Source organism: Staurois parvus, unplaced genomic scaffold (genome assembly GCF_062004578.1).
Source record: "Staurois parvus isolate SC_StPar_1 unplaced genomic scaffold, SC_StPar_1.0 ptg000445l, whole genome shotgun sequence".
Taxonomy (NCBI): Eukaryota; Metazoa; Chordata; class Amphibia; order Anura; family Ranidae; genus Staurois; species Staurois parvus.
The window spans coordinates 6,661,010-6,675,644 of record NW_028318241.1 but is presented as its reverse complement, the minus strand read 5'-3'; the positions used below and the strand labels follow the sequence as shown (position 1 = coordinate 6,675,644).

At 46.4% G+C, this 14,635-nt stretch overlaps 1 protein-coding gene and 4 non-coding genes across 5 annotated transcripts in view; all 5 read right to left on the bottom strand.

Annotated features, from left to right (window-relative positions):
- SLC38A9 (solute carrier family 38 member 9) overlaps positions 1-14,635 on the bottom strand; it is a 191,350-nt gene that overhangs the window by 64,821 nt on the left and 111,894 nt on the right. The window lies entirely within an intron of this gene.
- Positions 1,382-1,545, bottom strand: LOC149453678 (U1 spliceosomal RNA). The gene has a single exon (XR_016314634.1). It is a non-coding gene; the product is annotated as a U1 spliceosomal RNA (small nuclear RNA).
- On the bottom strand, positions 4,830-4,993 carry LOC149453677 (U1 spliceosomal RNA). Its single transcript, XR_016314632.1, has one exon. It is a non-coding gene; the product is annotated as a U1 spliceosomal RNA (small nuclear RNA).
- Positions 8,269-8,432, bottom strand: LOC149453676 (U1 spliceosomal RNA). The gene has a single exon (XR_016314626.1). It is a non-coding gene; the product is annotated as a U1 spliceosomal RNA (small nuclear RNA).
- Positions 11,684-11,847, bottom strand: LOC149453675 (U1 spliceosomal RNA). Its single transcript, XR_016314620.1, has one exon. It is a non-coding gene; the product is annotated as a U1 spliceosomal RNA (small nuclear RNA).

Below are 14,635 nucleotides of genomic sequence, written 5' to 3'. Positions count from 1 at the left end.
TGTTTTTCAAAGAATGAATGACCTCACTAACAGAACTCCACACTGCTATTATTTTGAACATGCCCCTTTCAATTAGTGATTCAACTACACAGAATCAGCAGCATGCATGTCATGACTGTTGGGTCTGTTGGATTTCTATTACTCTACTACACCTGCTAGTAAATTATTTGCCAGGCAGAAATATCATTTCTACCAAAAACCGTGATTGATCAGGTTAGCGATGTCTGACTGCTATTATTTTGAACACAACCGTGCATCTGCCAAAATAATTTAGAATTCCCTGTGACGTCTAAAGGGCACATACGGGGGGTTGTAGGGAGACAAACAAAAGGCAAAGTCAAACACGTTGAGTACATCTCTCTAACCCACTCTAGCGAAGGGCAGAAATATTATTTTTGTGCGTTTGTGTCATTTTGTTGAAATCAACAGTGGGCTGCCTGGACTTCCTCAGCTGCGGCTGCTGTTGATGGGCGAGTCCCCGAACCCGTGCTGTATCTATTGCTGCTTGTCCCTCAATCTGCCTGGACTGTGGTCTTGGGCTCTGGGCCAAGTGCCTGCTGGATCCAATTGCTGCCCTGTGGACTACCTCCCTTGTTTGCGGTCCCATATTGCCGTCCTGTGGAACGTTCTCCTTTGCTGTGGCTCCCGGCTGCCCTGTGGACTAGCTCCCTTGTTTGCTGTCCCACATTGCCTTCCTGAGGAACACTCTCCCTTGCTGTGCCTACTGTTTGTCCTGCGGACTTGTTCCCCTACTGCCTGTACCCAGAGTCCCCCAACAGATGCCCGCGCGCCGGGTTCCGTATGATTTTGCCTCTGTGCTCTCTCTCTCTCTGCACTCCTAGTTCGTCACACCCGCGTACTTTCCTGAAGTCCAGCAGGGTAGAAATGGTTAGACGAATCTGTCCCGTTTGCTACGTTCCCCCTAAAGAGTAAACCTTCGGTGAGGACATGTTCTGGATTGGGATTCCAATGGCATGATGAGCAATGATCTGGAGAGGCCGACACGTGGAGAAGGGTACTTCCGGAGCTGCCGAATGCAAGCGTGTTGAAGGTAGAGATGGAAACCCTACACATGCTACATGTGGGGGGGATGATACGGAGCGTCCAAAAGAGGAAGAGGTTTTGCCAGCGGTCATCTTTAAAAAAAAAACCCCAAAAAAACATTGCTGCTTGTGGAGTGGAACGGCGCAGTAGCCTGTAGTGGATAGGTGTACCCAGGCAAAGCTGTTGATAAGGAACGCAAGAGTTGAAACTCTGTTGCACACACGCGGCTGTGAAGTACGGGTGTAAAAAAAAGTAAGAAAAAAGAAAGAGAAGGCTGCTCGTCAAAACCTGTTTATATTGAATTTATATTTGAATTCTGTCTTTGACTAGGAATGATCAGGGGAAAGCGCGAACGCAGTCCCCCACTACCACAAATTATGCAGTCGAGTTTCCCGCATTTGGGGAAATCGCAGGGGTCAGCACACCCGGAGTGCAATGGATGAGCCTCGCCCTGGGAGAACCACCTTCGTGATCATGGTATCTCCCCTGCCAGGTAAGTATGAGTTGGAATTGACCAGCTAGCGCTCCCCGGTCGGGGCACACCTCTGACAAGTCATGGAAGCTTCCCGGACGTGCGACAAGCTAGCCTTGGTCAGCGCTAGACCACAAGCCAGCTATGTCTCCGCAAAACGGTTCAAGAGTCATGAATCCACCCCTAACAGAAAAGACGTCTCTCAAATGTCTCAATTCTTCGCAAAGGAGTAAAAAACAATCCCAGCGTACACGGCAGCAGCACATATATTTGCATAGAGGGACGGCCCTTAAGCACCCTGCCACCACGCCGCCTTCCTTCCACTAAACAAAGCCCCTTGCCTATTGCATATCAAAGGGCACCGAGGCGACACTGTTCACAGCAAGCCTGTCTGCTCTAAATCACTCACTGGCCTTACTCATGAGTCGGGATGTCACCATCCAATGGCTGAACGCTTCAAATATGTAATAGGAACTCAAGGCAAACAACTAAGAGTGCAGCTAAATCATTTCATCAATGCAAACAGTTACAGTTGTGGTCAAAATAATAGCAGTGTGTTGAAAAAAGTGAACAAAGCTCAAAATCCTTCTAATAGCTTTTATTTCCATGCACACAAATGCATTGGGAACACTACACATTCTATTCCAAATCAAAACATGAAGAAAAATAGATCAAATTTGTGTTGTTCCTCTAAAACAAAATTGAAGAAAAGGGAATATTAGACTGTTCAAAAAAATAGCAGTGTTTGTATTCTTCTTTACAAACTCAAACATTCACTATATAAACTGAAAAATGTTTGAAGATTTTGCTTTCCTTTGAATCACTTAATGAATATTTACTTGTATAAGCGCTGTTTCTGAGAACTGCTGTACATCTGTGTTGCATGGAGTCAACCAACGTCTGCCACCTGCGAACAGGTATGCCAGCCCAGGATGATCGGACTACATTCCACAGTTCTCCTCTATTTCTTGGTTTTGCCTCAGAAACTGCATTTTTGATGTCACCCCGCAAGTTTTCTATCGGATTGAGATCCGGGGATTGGGCTGGCCACTCCATAACGTCAATCTTGTTGGTCTGGAACCAAGATGTTGCCCGTTTACTGGTGTGTTTGGGGTCGTTGTCTTGTTGGAAGGCCCATTTCAAGGGCATTTCCTCTTCAGCATAAGGCAGCATGACCTCTTCAAGTATTCCGATGTATTCAAACGGATCCATGATCCCTGGTATGCGATAAACGGGCCCAACACCGTACTATGAGAAACATCCCCATATCACGATGCTTGCGCAACCATGCTTCACTGTCTTCACAGTGTACTGTGGCTTGAGTTCAGTGTTTGGGGGTCGTCTGACAAACTGTCTCCGGCCACTGGACCCAAAAAGAACAACCTTACTTTCATCAGTCCACAAAATGTTGCGCCATTTCTCTTTAGGCCAGTCAGTGTGCTCTCTGGCAAATTGTAACCTCTCCGGCACAGGTCTTTTTTGCAACAGTGGGACTTTGCGGTGGGCTTCTTGCAGATAGCTTGGCTTCACACGGGCGTCTTCTAATTGTAACAGTACTCACAGGTAGCTTTGGACCTTCTTTGATCTTCCTGGAGCTGATTGTTGGCTGAGTCCTTGCCATTTTGGCTATTCTTCTATCCATTCCAATGGTAGTTTTTCGCTTTCTTCCACGTCTTTCAGGTTTTGGTTGCCATTTTAAAGCACTTGCGATCATTTTAGCTGAGCAGCCTATCATTTTCTGCACTTCTTTATATGTTTTCCCCTCTCCAATCAACATTTTAATCAAAGGTACGCGCTGTTCTTCTGAACAATGTCTGGAACGACCCATTTTCCTCCGAATTTCAGAGAGAAATGCGCTGTAACCAGCATGTACAACATTTGCTGCCTGCCTTCCTTCCTTCAATAAGGGCAATAACTGCCACCTGTTTTTCAAAGAATGAATGACCTCACTAACAGAACTCCACACTGCTATTATTTTGAACATGCCCCTTTCAATTAGTGATTCAACTACACAGAATCAGCAGCATGCATGTCATGACTGTTGGGTCTGTTGGATTTCTATTACTCTACTACACCTGCTAGTAAATTATTTGCCAGGCAGAAATATCATTTCTACCAAAAACCGTGATTGATCAGGTTAGCGATGTCTGACTGCTATTATTTTGAACACAACCGTGCATCTGCCAAAATAATTTAGAATTCCCTGTGACGTCTAAAGGGCACATACGGGGGGTTGTAGGGAGACAAACAAAAGGCAAAGTCAAACACGTTGAGTACATCTCTCTAACCCACTCTAGCGAAGGGCAGAAATATTATTTTTGTGCGTTTGTGTCATTTTGTTGAAATCAACAGTGGGCTGCCTGGACTTCCTCAGCTGCGGCTGCTGTTGATGGGCGAGTCCCTGAACCCGTGCTGTATCTATTGCTGCTTGTCCCTCAATCTGCCTGGACTGTGGTCTTGGGCTCTGGGCCAAGTGCCTGCTGGATCCAATTGCTGCCCTGTGGACTACCTCCCTTGTTTGCGGTCCCATATTGCCGTCCTGTGGAACGTTCTCCTTTGCTGTGGCTCCCGGCTGCCCTGTGGACTAGCTCCCTTGTTTGCTGTCCCACATTGCCTTCCTGAGGAACACTCTCCCTTGCTGTGCCTACTGTTTGTCCTGCGGACTTGTTCCCCTACTGCCTGTACCCAGAGTCCCCCAACAGATGCCCGCGCGCCGGGTTCCGTATGATTTTGCCTCTGTGCTCTCTCTCTCTCTCTGCACTCCTAGTTCGTCACACCCGCGTACTTTCCTGAAGTCCAGCAGGGTAGAAATGGTTAGACGAATCTGTCCCGTTTGCTACGTTCCCCCTAAAGAGTAAACCTTCGGTGAGGACATGTTCTGGATTGGGATTCCAATGGCATGATGAGCAATGATCTGGAGAGGCCGACACGTGGAGAAGGGTACTTCCGGAGCTGCCGAATGCAAGCGTGTTGAAGGTAGAGATGGAAACCCTACACATGCTACATGTGGGGGGGATGATACGGAGCGTCCAAAAGAGGAAGAGGTTTTGCCAGCGGTCATCTTAAAAAAAAAAACCCCAAAAAAACATTGCTGCTTGTGGAGTGGAACGGCGCAGTAGCCTGTAGTGGATAGGTGTACCCAGGCAAAGCTGTTGATAAGGAACGCAAGAGTTGAAACTCTGTTGCACACACGCGGCTGTGAAGTACGGGTGTAAAAAAAAGTAAGAAAAAAAAAAAAAGAAAGAGAAGGCTGCTCGTCAAAACATGTTTATATTGAATTTATATTTGAATTCTGTCTTTGACTAGGAATGATCAGGGGAAAGCGCGAACGCAGTCCCCCACTACCACAAATTATGCAGTCGAGTTTCCCGCATTTGGGGAAATCGCAGGGGTCAGCACACCCGGAGTGCAATGGATGAGCCTCGCCCTGGGAGAACCACCTTCGTGATCATGGTATCTCCCCTGCCAGGTAAGTATGAGTTGGAATTGACCAGCTAGCGCTCCCCGGTCGGGGCACACCTCTGACAAGTCATGGAAGCTTCCCGGACGTGCGACAAGCTAGCCTTGGTCAGCGCTAGACCACAAGCCAGCTATGTCTCCGCAAAACGGTTCAAGAGTCATGAATCCACCCCTAACAGAAAAGACGTCTCTCAAATGTCTCAATTCTTCGCAAAGGAGTAAAAAACAATCCCAGCGTACACGGCAGCAGCACATATATTTGCATAGAGGGACGGCCCTTAAGCACCCTGCCACCACGCCGCCTTCCTTCCACTAAACAAAGCCCCTTGCCTATTGCATATCAAAGGGCACCGAGGCGACACTGTTCACAGCAAGCCTGTCTGCTCTAAATCACTCACTGGCCTTACTCATGAGTCGGGATGTCACCATCCAATGGTTGAACGCTTCAAATATGTAATAGGAACTCAAGGCAAACAACTAAGAGTGCAGCTAAATCATTTCATCAATGCAAACAGTTACAGTTGTGGTCAAAATAATAGCAGTGTGTTGAAAAAAGTGAACAAAGCTCAAAATCCTTCTAATAGCTTTTATTTCCATGCACACAAATGCATTGGGAACACTACACATTCTATTCCAAATCAAAACATGAAGAAAAATAGATCAAATTTGTGTTGTTCCTCTAAAACAAAATTGAAGAAAAGGGAATATTAGACTGTTCAAAAAAATAGCAGTGTTTGTATTCTTCTTTACAAACTCAAACATTCACTATATAAACTGAAAAATGTTTGAAGATTTTGCTTTCCTTTGAATCACTTAATGAATATTTACTTGTATAAGCGCTGTTTCTGAGAACTGCTGTACATCTGTGTTGCATGGAGTCAACCAACTTCTGCCACCTGCGAACAGGTATGCCAGCCCAGGATGATCGGACTACATTCCACAGTTCTCCTCTATTTCTTGGTTTTGCCTCAGAAACTGCATTTTTGATGTCACCCCGCAAGTTTTCTATCGGATTGAGATCCGGGGATTGGGCTGGCCACTCCATAACGTCAATCTTGTTGGTCTGGAACCAAGATGTTGCCCGTTTACTGGTGTGTTTGGGGTCGTTGTCTTGTTGGAAGGCCCATTTCAAGGGCATTTCCTCTTCAGCATAAGGCAGCATGACCTCTTCAAGTATTCCGATGTATTCAAACGGATCCATGATCCCTGGTATGCGATAAACGGGCCCAACACCGTACTATGAGAAACATCCCCATATCACGATGCTTGCGCAACCATGCTTCACTGTCTTCACAGTGTACTGTGGCTTGAGTTCAGTGTTTGGGGGTCGTCTGACAAACTGTCTCCGGCCACTGGACCCAAAAAGAACAACCTTACTTTCATCAGTCCACAAAATGTTGCGCCATTTCTCTTTAGGCCAGTCAGTGTGCTCTCTGGCAAATTGTAACCTCTCCGGCACAGGTCTTTTTTGCAACAGTGGGACTTTGCGGTGGGCTTCTTGCAGATAGCTTGGCTTCACACGGGCGTCTTCTAATTGTAACAGTACTCACAGGTAGCTTTAGACCTTCTTTGATCTTCCTGGAGCTGATTGTTGGCTGAGTCCTTGCCATTTTGGCTATTCTTCTATCCATTCGAATGGTAGTTTTTCGCTTTCTTCCACGTCTTTCAGGTTTTGGTTGCCATTTTAAAGCACTTGCGATCATTTTAGCTGAGCAGCCTATCATTTTCTGCACTTCTTTATATGTTTTCCCCTCTCCAATCAACATTTTAATCAAAGGTACGCGCTGTTCTTCTGAACAATGTCTGGAACGACCCATTTTCCTCCGAATTTCAGAGAGAAATGCGCTGTAACCAGCATGTACAACATTTGCTGCCTGCCTTCCTTCCTTCAATAAGGGCAATAACTGCCACCTGTTTTTCAAAGAATGAATGACCTCACTAACAGAACTCCACACTGCTATTATTTTGAACATGCCCCTTTCAATTAGTGATTCAACTACACAGAATCAGCAGCATGCATGTCATGACTGTTGGGTCTGTTGGATTTCTATTACTCTACTACACCTGCTAGTAAATTATTTGCCAGGCAGAAATATCATTTCTACCAAAAACCGTGATTGATCAGGTTAGTGATGTCTGACTGCTATTATTTTGAACACAACCGTGCATCTGCCAAAATAATTTAGAATTCCCTGTGACGTCTAAAGGGCACATACGGGGGGTTGTAGGGAGACAAACAAAAGGCAAAGTCAAACACGTTGAGTACATCTCTCTAACCCACTCTAGCGAAGGGCAGAAATATTATTTTTGTGCGTTTGTGTCATTTTGTTGAAATCAACAGTGGGCTGCCTGGACTTCCTCAGCTGCGGCTGCTGTTGATGGGCGAGTCCCTGAACCCGTGCTGTATCTATTGCTGCTTGTCCCTCAATCTGCCTGGACTGTGGTCTTGGGCTCTGGGCCAAGTGCCTGCTGGATCCAATTGCTGCCCTGTGGACTACCTCCCTTGTTTGCGGTCCCATATTGCCGTCCTGTGGAACGTTCTCCTTTGCTGTGGCTCCCGGCTGCCCTGTGGACTAGCTCCCTTGTTTGCTGTCCCACATTGCCTTCCTGAGGAACACTCTCCCTTGCTGTGCCTACTGTTTGTCCTGCGGACTTGTTCCCCTACTGCCTGTACCCAGAGTCCCCCAACAGATGCCCGCGCGCCGGGTTCCGTATGATTTTGCCTCTGTGCTCTCTCTCTCTCTGCACTCCTAGTTCGTCACACCCGCGTACTTTCCTGAAGTCCAGCAGGGTAGAAATGGTTAGACGAATCTGTCCCGTTTGCTACGTTCCCCCTAAAGAGTAAACCTTCGGTGAGGACATGTTCTGGATTGGGATTCCAATGGCATGATGAGCAATGATCTGGAGAGGCCGACACGTGGAGAAGGGTACTTCCGGAGCTGCCGAATGCAAGCGTGTTGAAGGTAGAGATGGAAACCCTACACATGCTACATGTGGGGGGGATGATACGGAGCGTCCAAAAGAGGAAGAGGTTTTGCCAGCGGTCATCTTTAAAAAAAAAACCCCAAAAAAACATTGCTGCTTGTGGAGTGGAACGGCGCAGTAGCCTGTAGTGGATAGGTGTACCCAGGCAAAGCTGTTGATAAGGAACGCAAGAGTTGAAACTCTGTTGCACACACGCGGCTGTGAAGTACGGGTGTAAAAAAAAGTAAGAAAAAAGAAAGAGAAGGCTGCTCGTCAAAACCTGTTTATATTGAATTTATATTTGAATTCTGTCTTTGACTAGGAATGATCAGGGGAAAGCGCGAACGCAGTCCCCCACTACCACAAATTATGCAGTCGAGTTTCCCGCATTTGGGGAAATCGCAGGGGTCAGCACACCCGGAGTGCAATGGATGAGCCTCGCCCTGGGAGAACCACCTTCGTGATCATGGTATCTCCCCTGCCAGGTAAGTATGAGTTGGAATTGACCAGCTAGCGCTCCCCGGTCGGGGCACACCTCTGACAAGTCATGGAAGCTTCCCGGACGTGCGACAAGCTAGCCTTGGTCAGCGCTAGACCACAAGCCAGCTATGTCTCCGCAAAACGGTTCAAGAGTCATGAATCCACCCCTAACAGAAAAGACGTCTCTCAAATGTCTCAATTCTTCGCAAAGGAGTAAAAAACAATCCCAGCGTACACGGCAGCAGCACATATATTTGCATAGAGGGACGGCCCTTAAGCACCCTGCCACCACGCCGCCTTCCTTCCACTAAACAAAGCCCCTTGCCTATTGCATATCAAAGGGCACCGAGGCGACACTGTTCACAGCAAGCCTGTCTGCTCTAAATCACTCACTGGCCTTACTCATGAGTCGGGATGTCACCATCCAATGGTTGAACGCTTCAAATATGTAATAGGAACTCAAGGCAAACAACTAAGAGTGCAGCTAAATCATTTCATCAATGCAAACAGTTACAGTTGTGGTCAAAATAATAGCAGTGTGTTGAAAAAAGTGAACAAAGCTCAAAATCCTTCTAATAGCTTTTATTTCCATGCACACAAATGCATTGGGAACACTACACATTCTATTCCAAATCAAAACATGAAGAAAAATAGATCAAATTTGTGTTGTTCCTCTAAAACAAAATTGAAGAAAAGGGAATATTAGACTGTTCAAAAAAATAGCAGTGTTTGTATTCTTCTTTACAAACTCAAACATTCACTATATAAACTGAAAAATGTTTGAAGATTTTGCTTTCCTTTGAATCACTTAATGAATATTTACTTGTATAAGCGCTGTTTCTGAGAACTGCTGTACATCTGTGTTGCATGGAGTCAACCAACTTCTGCCACCTGCGAACAGGTATGCCAGCCCAGGATGATCGGACTACATTCCACAGTTCTCCTCTATTTCTTGGTTTTGCCTCAGAAACTGCATTTTTGATGTCACCCCGCAAGTTTTCTATCGGATTGAGATCCGGGGATTGGGCTGGCCACTCCATAACGTCAATCTTGTTGGTCTGGAACCAAGATGTTGCCCGTTTACTGGTGTGTTTGGGGTCGTTGTCTTGTTGGAAGGCCCATTTCAAGGGCATTTCCTCTTCAGCATAAGGCAGCATGACCTCTTCAAGTATTCCGATGTATTCAAACGGATCCATGATCCCTGGTATGCGATAAACGGGCCCAACACCGTACTATGAGAAACATCCCCATATCACGATGCTTGCGCAACCATGCTTCACTGTCTTCACAGTGTACTGTGGCTTGAGTTCAGTGTTTGGGGGTCGTCTGACAAACTGTCTCCGGCCACTGGACCCAAAAAGAACAACCTTACTTTCATCAGTCCACAAAATGTTGCGCCATTTCTCTTTAGGCCAGTCAGTGTGCTCTCTGGCAAATTGTAACCTCTCCGGCACAGGTCTTTTTTGCAACAGTGGGACTTTGCGGTGGGCTTCTTGCAGATAGCTTGGCTTCACACGGGCGTCTTCTAATTGTAACAGTACTCACAGGTAGCTTTAGACCTTCTTTGATCTTCCTGGAGCTGATTGTTGGCTGAGTCCTTGCCATTTTGGCTATTCTTCTATCCATTCGAATGGTAGTTTTTCGCTTTCTTCCACGTCTTTCAGGTTTTGGTTGCCATTTTAAAGCACTTGCGATCATTTTAGCTGAGCAGCCTATCATTTTCTGCACTTCTTTATATGTTTTCCCCTCTCCAATCAACATTTTAATCAAAGGTACGCGCTGTTCTTCTGAACAATGTCTGGAACGACCCATTTTCCTCCGAATTTCAGAGAGAAATGCGCTGTAACCAGCATGTACAACATTTGCTGCCTGCCTTCCTTCCTTCAATAAGGGCAATAACTGCCACCTGTTTTTCAAAGAATGAATGACCTCACTAACAGAACTCCACACTGCTATTATTTTGAACATGCCCCTTTCAATTAGTGATTCAACTACACAGAATCAGCAGCATGCATGTCATGACTGTTGGGTCTGTTGGATTTCTATTACTCTACTACACCTGCTAGTAAATTATTTGCCAGGCAGAAATATCATTTCTACCAAAAACCGTGATTGATCAGGTTAGTGATGTCTGACTGCTATTATTTTGAACACAACCGTGCATCTGCCAAAATAATTTAGAATTCCCTGTGACGTCTAAAGGGCACATACGGGGGGTTGTAGGGAGACAAACAAAAGGCAAAGTCAAACACGTTGAGTACATCTCTCTAACCCACTCTAGCGAAGGGCAGAAATATTATTTTTGTGCGTTTGTGTCATTTTGTTGAAATCAACAGTGGGCTGCCTGGACTTCCTCAGCTGCGGCTGCTGTTGATGGGCGAGTCCCTGAACCCGTGCTGTATCTATTGCTGCTTGTCCCTCAATCTGCCTGGACTGTGGTCTTGGGCTCTGGGCCAAGTGCCTGCTGGATCCAATTGCTGCCCTGTGGACTACCTCCCTTGTTTGCGGTCCCATATTGCCGTCCTGTGTGCCGTCCTGTGGACTAGCTCCCTTGTTTGCTGTCCCACATTGCCTTCCTGAGGAACACTCTCCCTTGCTGTGCCTACTGTTTGTCCTGCGGACTTGTTCCCCTACTGCCTGTACCCAGAGTCCCCCAACAGATGCCCGCGCGCCGGGTTCCGTATGATTTTGCCTCTGTGCTCTCTCTCTCTCTCTGCACTCCTAGTTCGTCACACCCGCGTACTTTCCTGAAGTCCAGCAGGGTAGAAATGGTTAGACGAATCTGTCCCGTTTGCTACGTTCCCCCTAAAGAGTAAACCTTCGGTGAGGACATGTTCTGGATTGGGATTCCAATGGCATGATGAGCAATGATCTGGAGAGGCCGACACGTGGAGAAGGGTACTTCCGGAGCTGCCGAATGCAAGCGTGTTGAAGGTAGAGATGGAAACCCTACACATGCTACATGTGGGGGGGATGATACGGAGCGTCCAAAAGAGGAAGAGGTTTTGCCAGCGGTCATCTTTAAAAAAAAAACCCCAAAAAAACATTGCTGCTTGTGGAGTGGAACGGCGCAGTAGCCTGTAGTGGATAGGTGTACCCAGGCAAAGCTGTTGATAAGGAACGCAAGAGTTGAAACTCTGTTGCACACACGCGGCTGTGAAGTACGGGTGTAAAAAAAAGTAAGAAAAAAGAAAGAGAAGGCTGCTCGTCAAAACCTGTTTATATTGAATTTATATTTGAATTCTGTCTTTGACTAGGAATGATCAGGGGAAAGCGCGAACGCAGTCCCCCACTACCACAAATTATGCAGTCGAGTTTCCCGCATTTGGGGAAATCGCAGGGGTCAGCACACCCGGAGTGCAATGGATGAGCCTCGCCCTGGGAGAACCACCTTCGTGATCATGGTATCTCCCCTGCCAGGTAAGTATGAGTTGGAATTGACCAGCTAGCGCTCCCCGGTCGGGGCACACCTCTGACAAGTCATGGAAGCTTCCCGGACGTGCGACAAGCTAGCCTTGGTCAGCGCTAGACCACAAGCCAGCTATGTCTCCGCAAAACGGTTCAAGAGTCATGAATCCACCCCTAACAGAAAAGACGTCTCTCAAATGTCTCAATTCTTCGCAAAGGAGTAAAAAACAATCCCAGCGTACACGGCAGCAGCACATATATTTGCATAGAGGGACGGCCCTTAAGCACCCTGCCACCACGCCGCCTTCCTTCCACTAAACAAAGCCCCTTGCCTATTGCATATCAAAGGGCACCGAGGCGACACTGTTCACAGCAAGCCTGTCTGCTCTAAATCACTCACTGGCCTTACTCATGAGTCGGGATGTCACCATCCAATGGTTGAACGCTTCAAATATGTAATAGGAACTCAAGGCAAACAACTAAGAGTGCAGCTAAATCATTTCATCAATGCAAACAGTTACAGTTGTGGTCAAAATAATAGCAGTGTGTTGAAAAAAGTGAACAAAGCTCAAAATCCTTCTAATAGCTTTTATTTCCATGCACACAAATGCATTGGGAACACTACACATTCTATTCCAAATCAAAACATGAAGAAAAATAGATCAAATTTGTGTTGTTCCTCTAAAACAAAATTGAAGAAAAGGGAATATTAGACTGTTCAAAAAAATAGCAGTGTTTGTATTCTTCTTTACAAACTCAAACATTCACTATATAAACTGAAAAATGTTTGAAGATTTTGCTTTCCTTTGAATCACTTAATGAATATTTACTTGTATAAGCGCTGTTTCTGAGAACTGCTGTACATCTGTGTTGCATGGAGTCAACCAACTTCTGCCACCTGCGAACAGGTATGCCAGCCCAGGATGATCGGACTACATTCCACAGTTCTCCTCTATTTCTTGGTTTTGCCTCAGAAACTGCATTTTTGATGTCACCCCGCAAGTTTTCTATCGGATTGAGATCCGGGGATTGGGCTGGCCACTCCATAACGTCAATCTTGTTGGTCTGGAACCAAGATGTTGCCCGTTTACTGGTGTGTTTGGGGTCGTTGTCTTGTTGGAAGGCCCATTTCAAGGGCATTTCCTCTTCAGCATAAGGCAGCATGACCTCTTCAAGTATTCCGATGTATTCAAACGGATCCATGATCCCTGGTATGCGATAAACGGGCCCAACACCGTACTATGAGAAACATCCCCATATCACGATGCTTGCGCAACCATGCTTCACTGTCTTCACAGTGTACTGTGGCTTGAGTTCAGTGTTTGGGGGTCGTCTGACAAACTGTCTCCGGCCACTGGACCCAAAAAGAACAACCTTACTTTCATCAGTCCACAAAATGTTGCGCCATTTCTCTTTAGGCCAGTCAGTGTGCTCTCTGGCAAATTGTAACCTCTCCGGCACAGGTCTTTTTTGCAACAGTGGGACTTTGCGGTGGGCTTCTTGCAGATAGCTTGGCTTCACACGGGCGTCTTCTAATTGTAACAGTACTCACAGGTAGCTTTAGACCTTCTTTGATCTTCCTGGAGCTGATTGTTGGCTGAGTCCTTGCCATTTTGGCTATTCTTCTATCCATTCGAATGGTAGTTTTTCGCTTTCTTCCACGTCTTTCAGGTTTTGGTTGCCATTTTAAAGCACTTGCGATCATTTTAGCTGAGCAGCCTATCATTTTCTGCACTTCTTTATATGTTTTCCCCTCTCCAATCAACATTTTAATCAAAGGTACGCGCTGTTCTTCTGAACAATGTCTGGAACGACCCATTTTCCTCCGAATTTCAGAGAGAAATGCGCTGTAACCAGCATGTACAACATTTGCTGCCTGCCTTCCTTCCTTCAATAAGGGCAATAACTGCCACCTGTTTTTCAAAGAATGAATGACCTCACTAACAGAACTCCACACTGCTATTATTTTGAACATGCCCCTTTCAATTAGTGATTCAACTACACAGAATCAGCAGCATGCATGTCATGACTGTTGGGTCTGTTGGATTTCTATTACTCTACTACACCTGCTAGTAAATTATTTGCCAGGCAGAAATATCATTTCTACCAAAAACCGTGATTGATCAGGTTAGTGATGTCTGACTGCTATTATTTTGAACACAACCGTGCATCTGCCAAAATAATTTAGAATTCCCTGTGACGTCTAAAGGGCACATACGGGGGGTTGTAGGGAGACAAACAAAAGGCAAAGTCAAACACGTTGAGTACATCTCTCTAACCCACTCTAGCGAAGGGCAGAAATATTATTTTTGTGCGTTTGTGTCATTTTGTTGAAATCAACAGTGGGCTGCCTGGACTTCCTCAGCTGCGGCTGCTGTTGATGGGCGAGTCCCTGAACCCGTGCTGTATCTATTGCTGCTTGTCCCTCAATCTGCCTGGACTGTGGTCTTGGGCTCTGGGCCAAGTGCCTGCTGGATCCAATTGCTGCCCTGTGGACTACCTCCCTTGTTTGCGGTCCCATATTGCCGTCCTGTGTGCCGTCCTGTGGACTAGCTCCCTTGTTTGCTGTCCCACATTGCCTTCCTGAGGAACACTCTCCCTTGCTGTGCCTACTGTTTGTCCTGCGGACTTGTTCCCCTACTGCCTGTACCCAGAGTCCCCCAACAGATGCCCGCGCGCCGGGTTCCGTATGATTTTGCCTCTGTGCTCTCTCTCTCTCTCTGCACTCCTAGTTCGTCACACCCGCGTACTTTCCTGAAGTCCAGCAGGGTAGAAATGGTTAGACGAATCTGTCCCGTTTGCTACGTT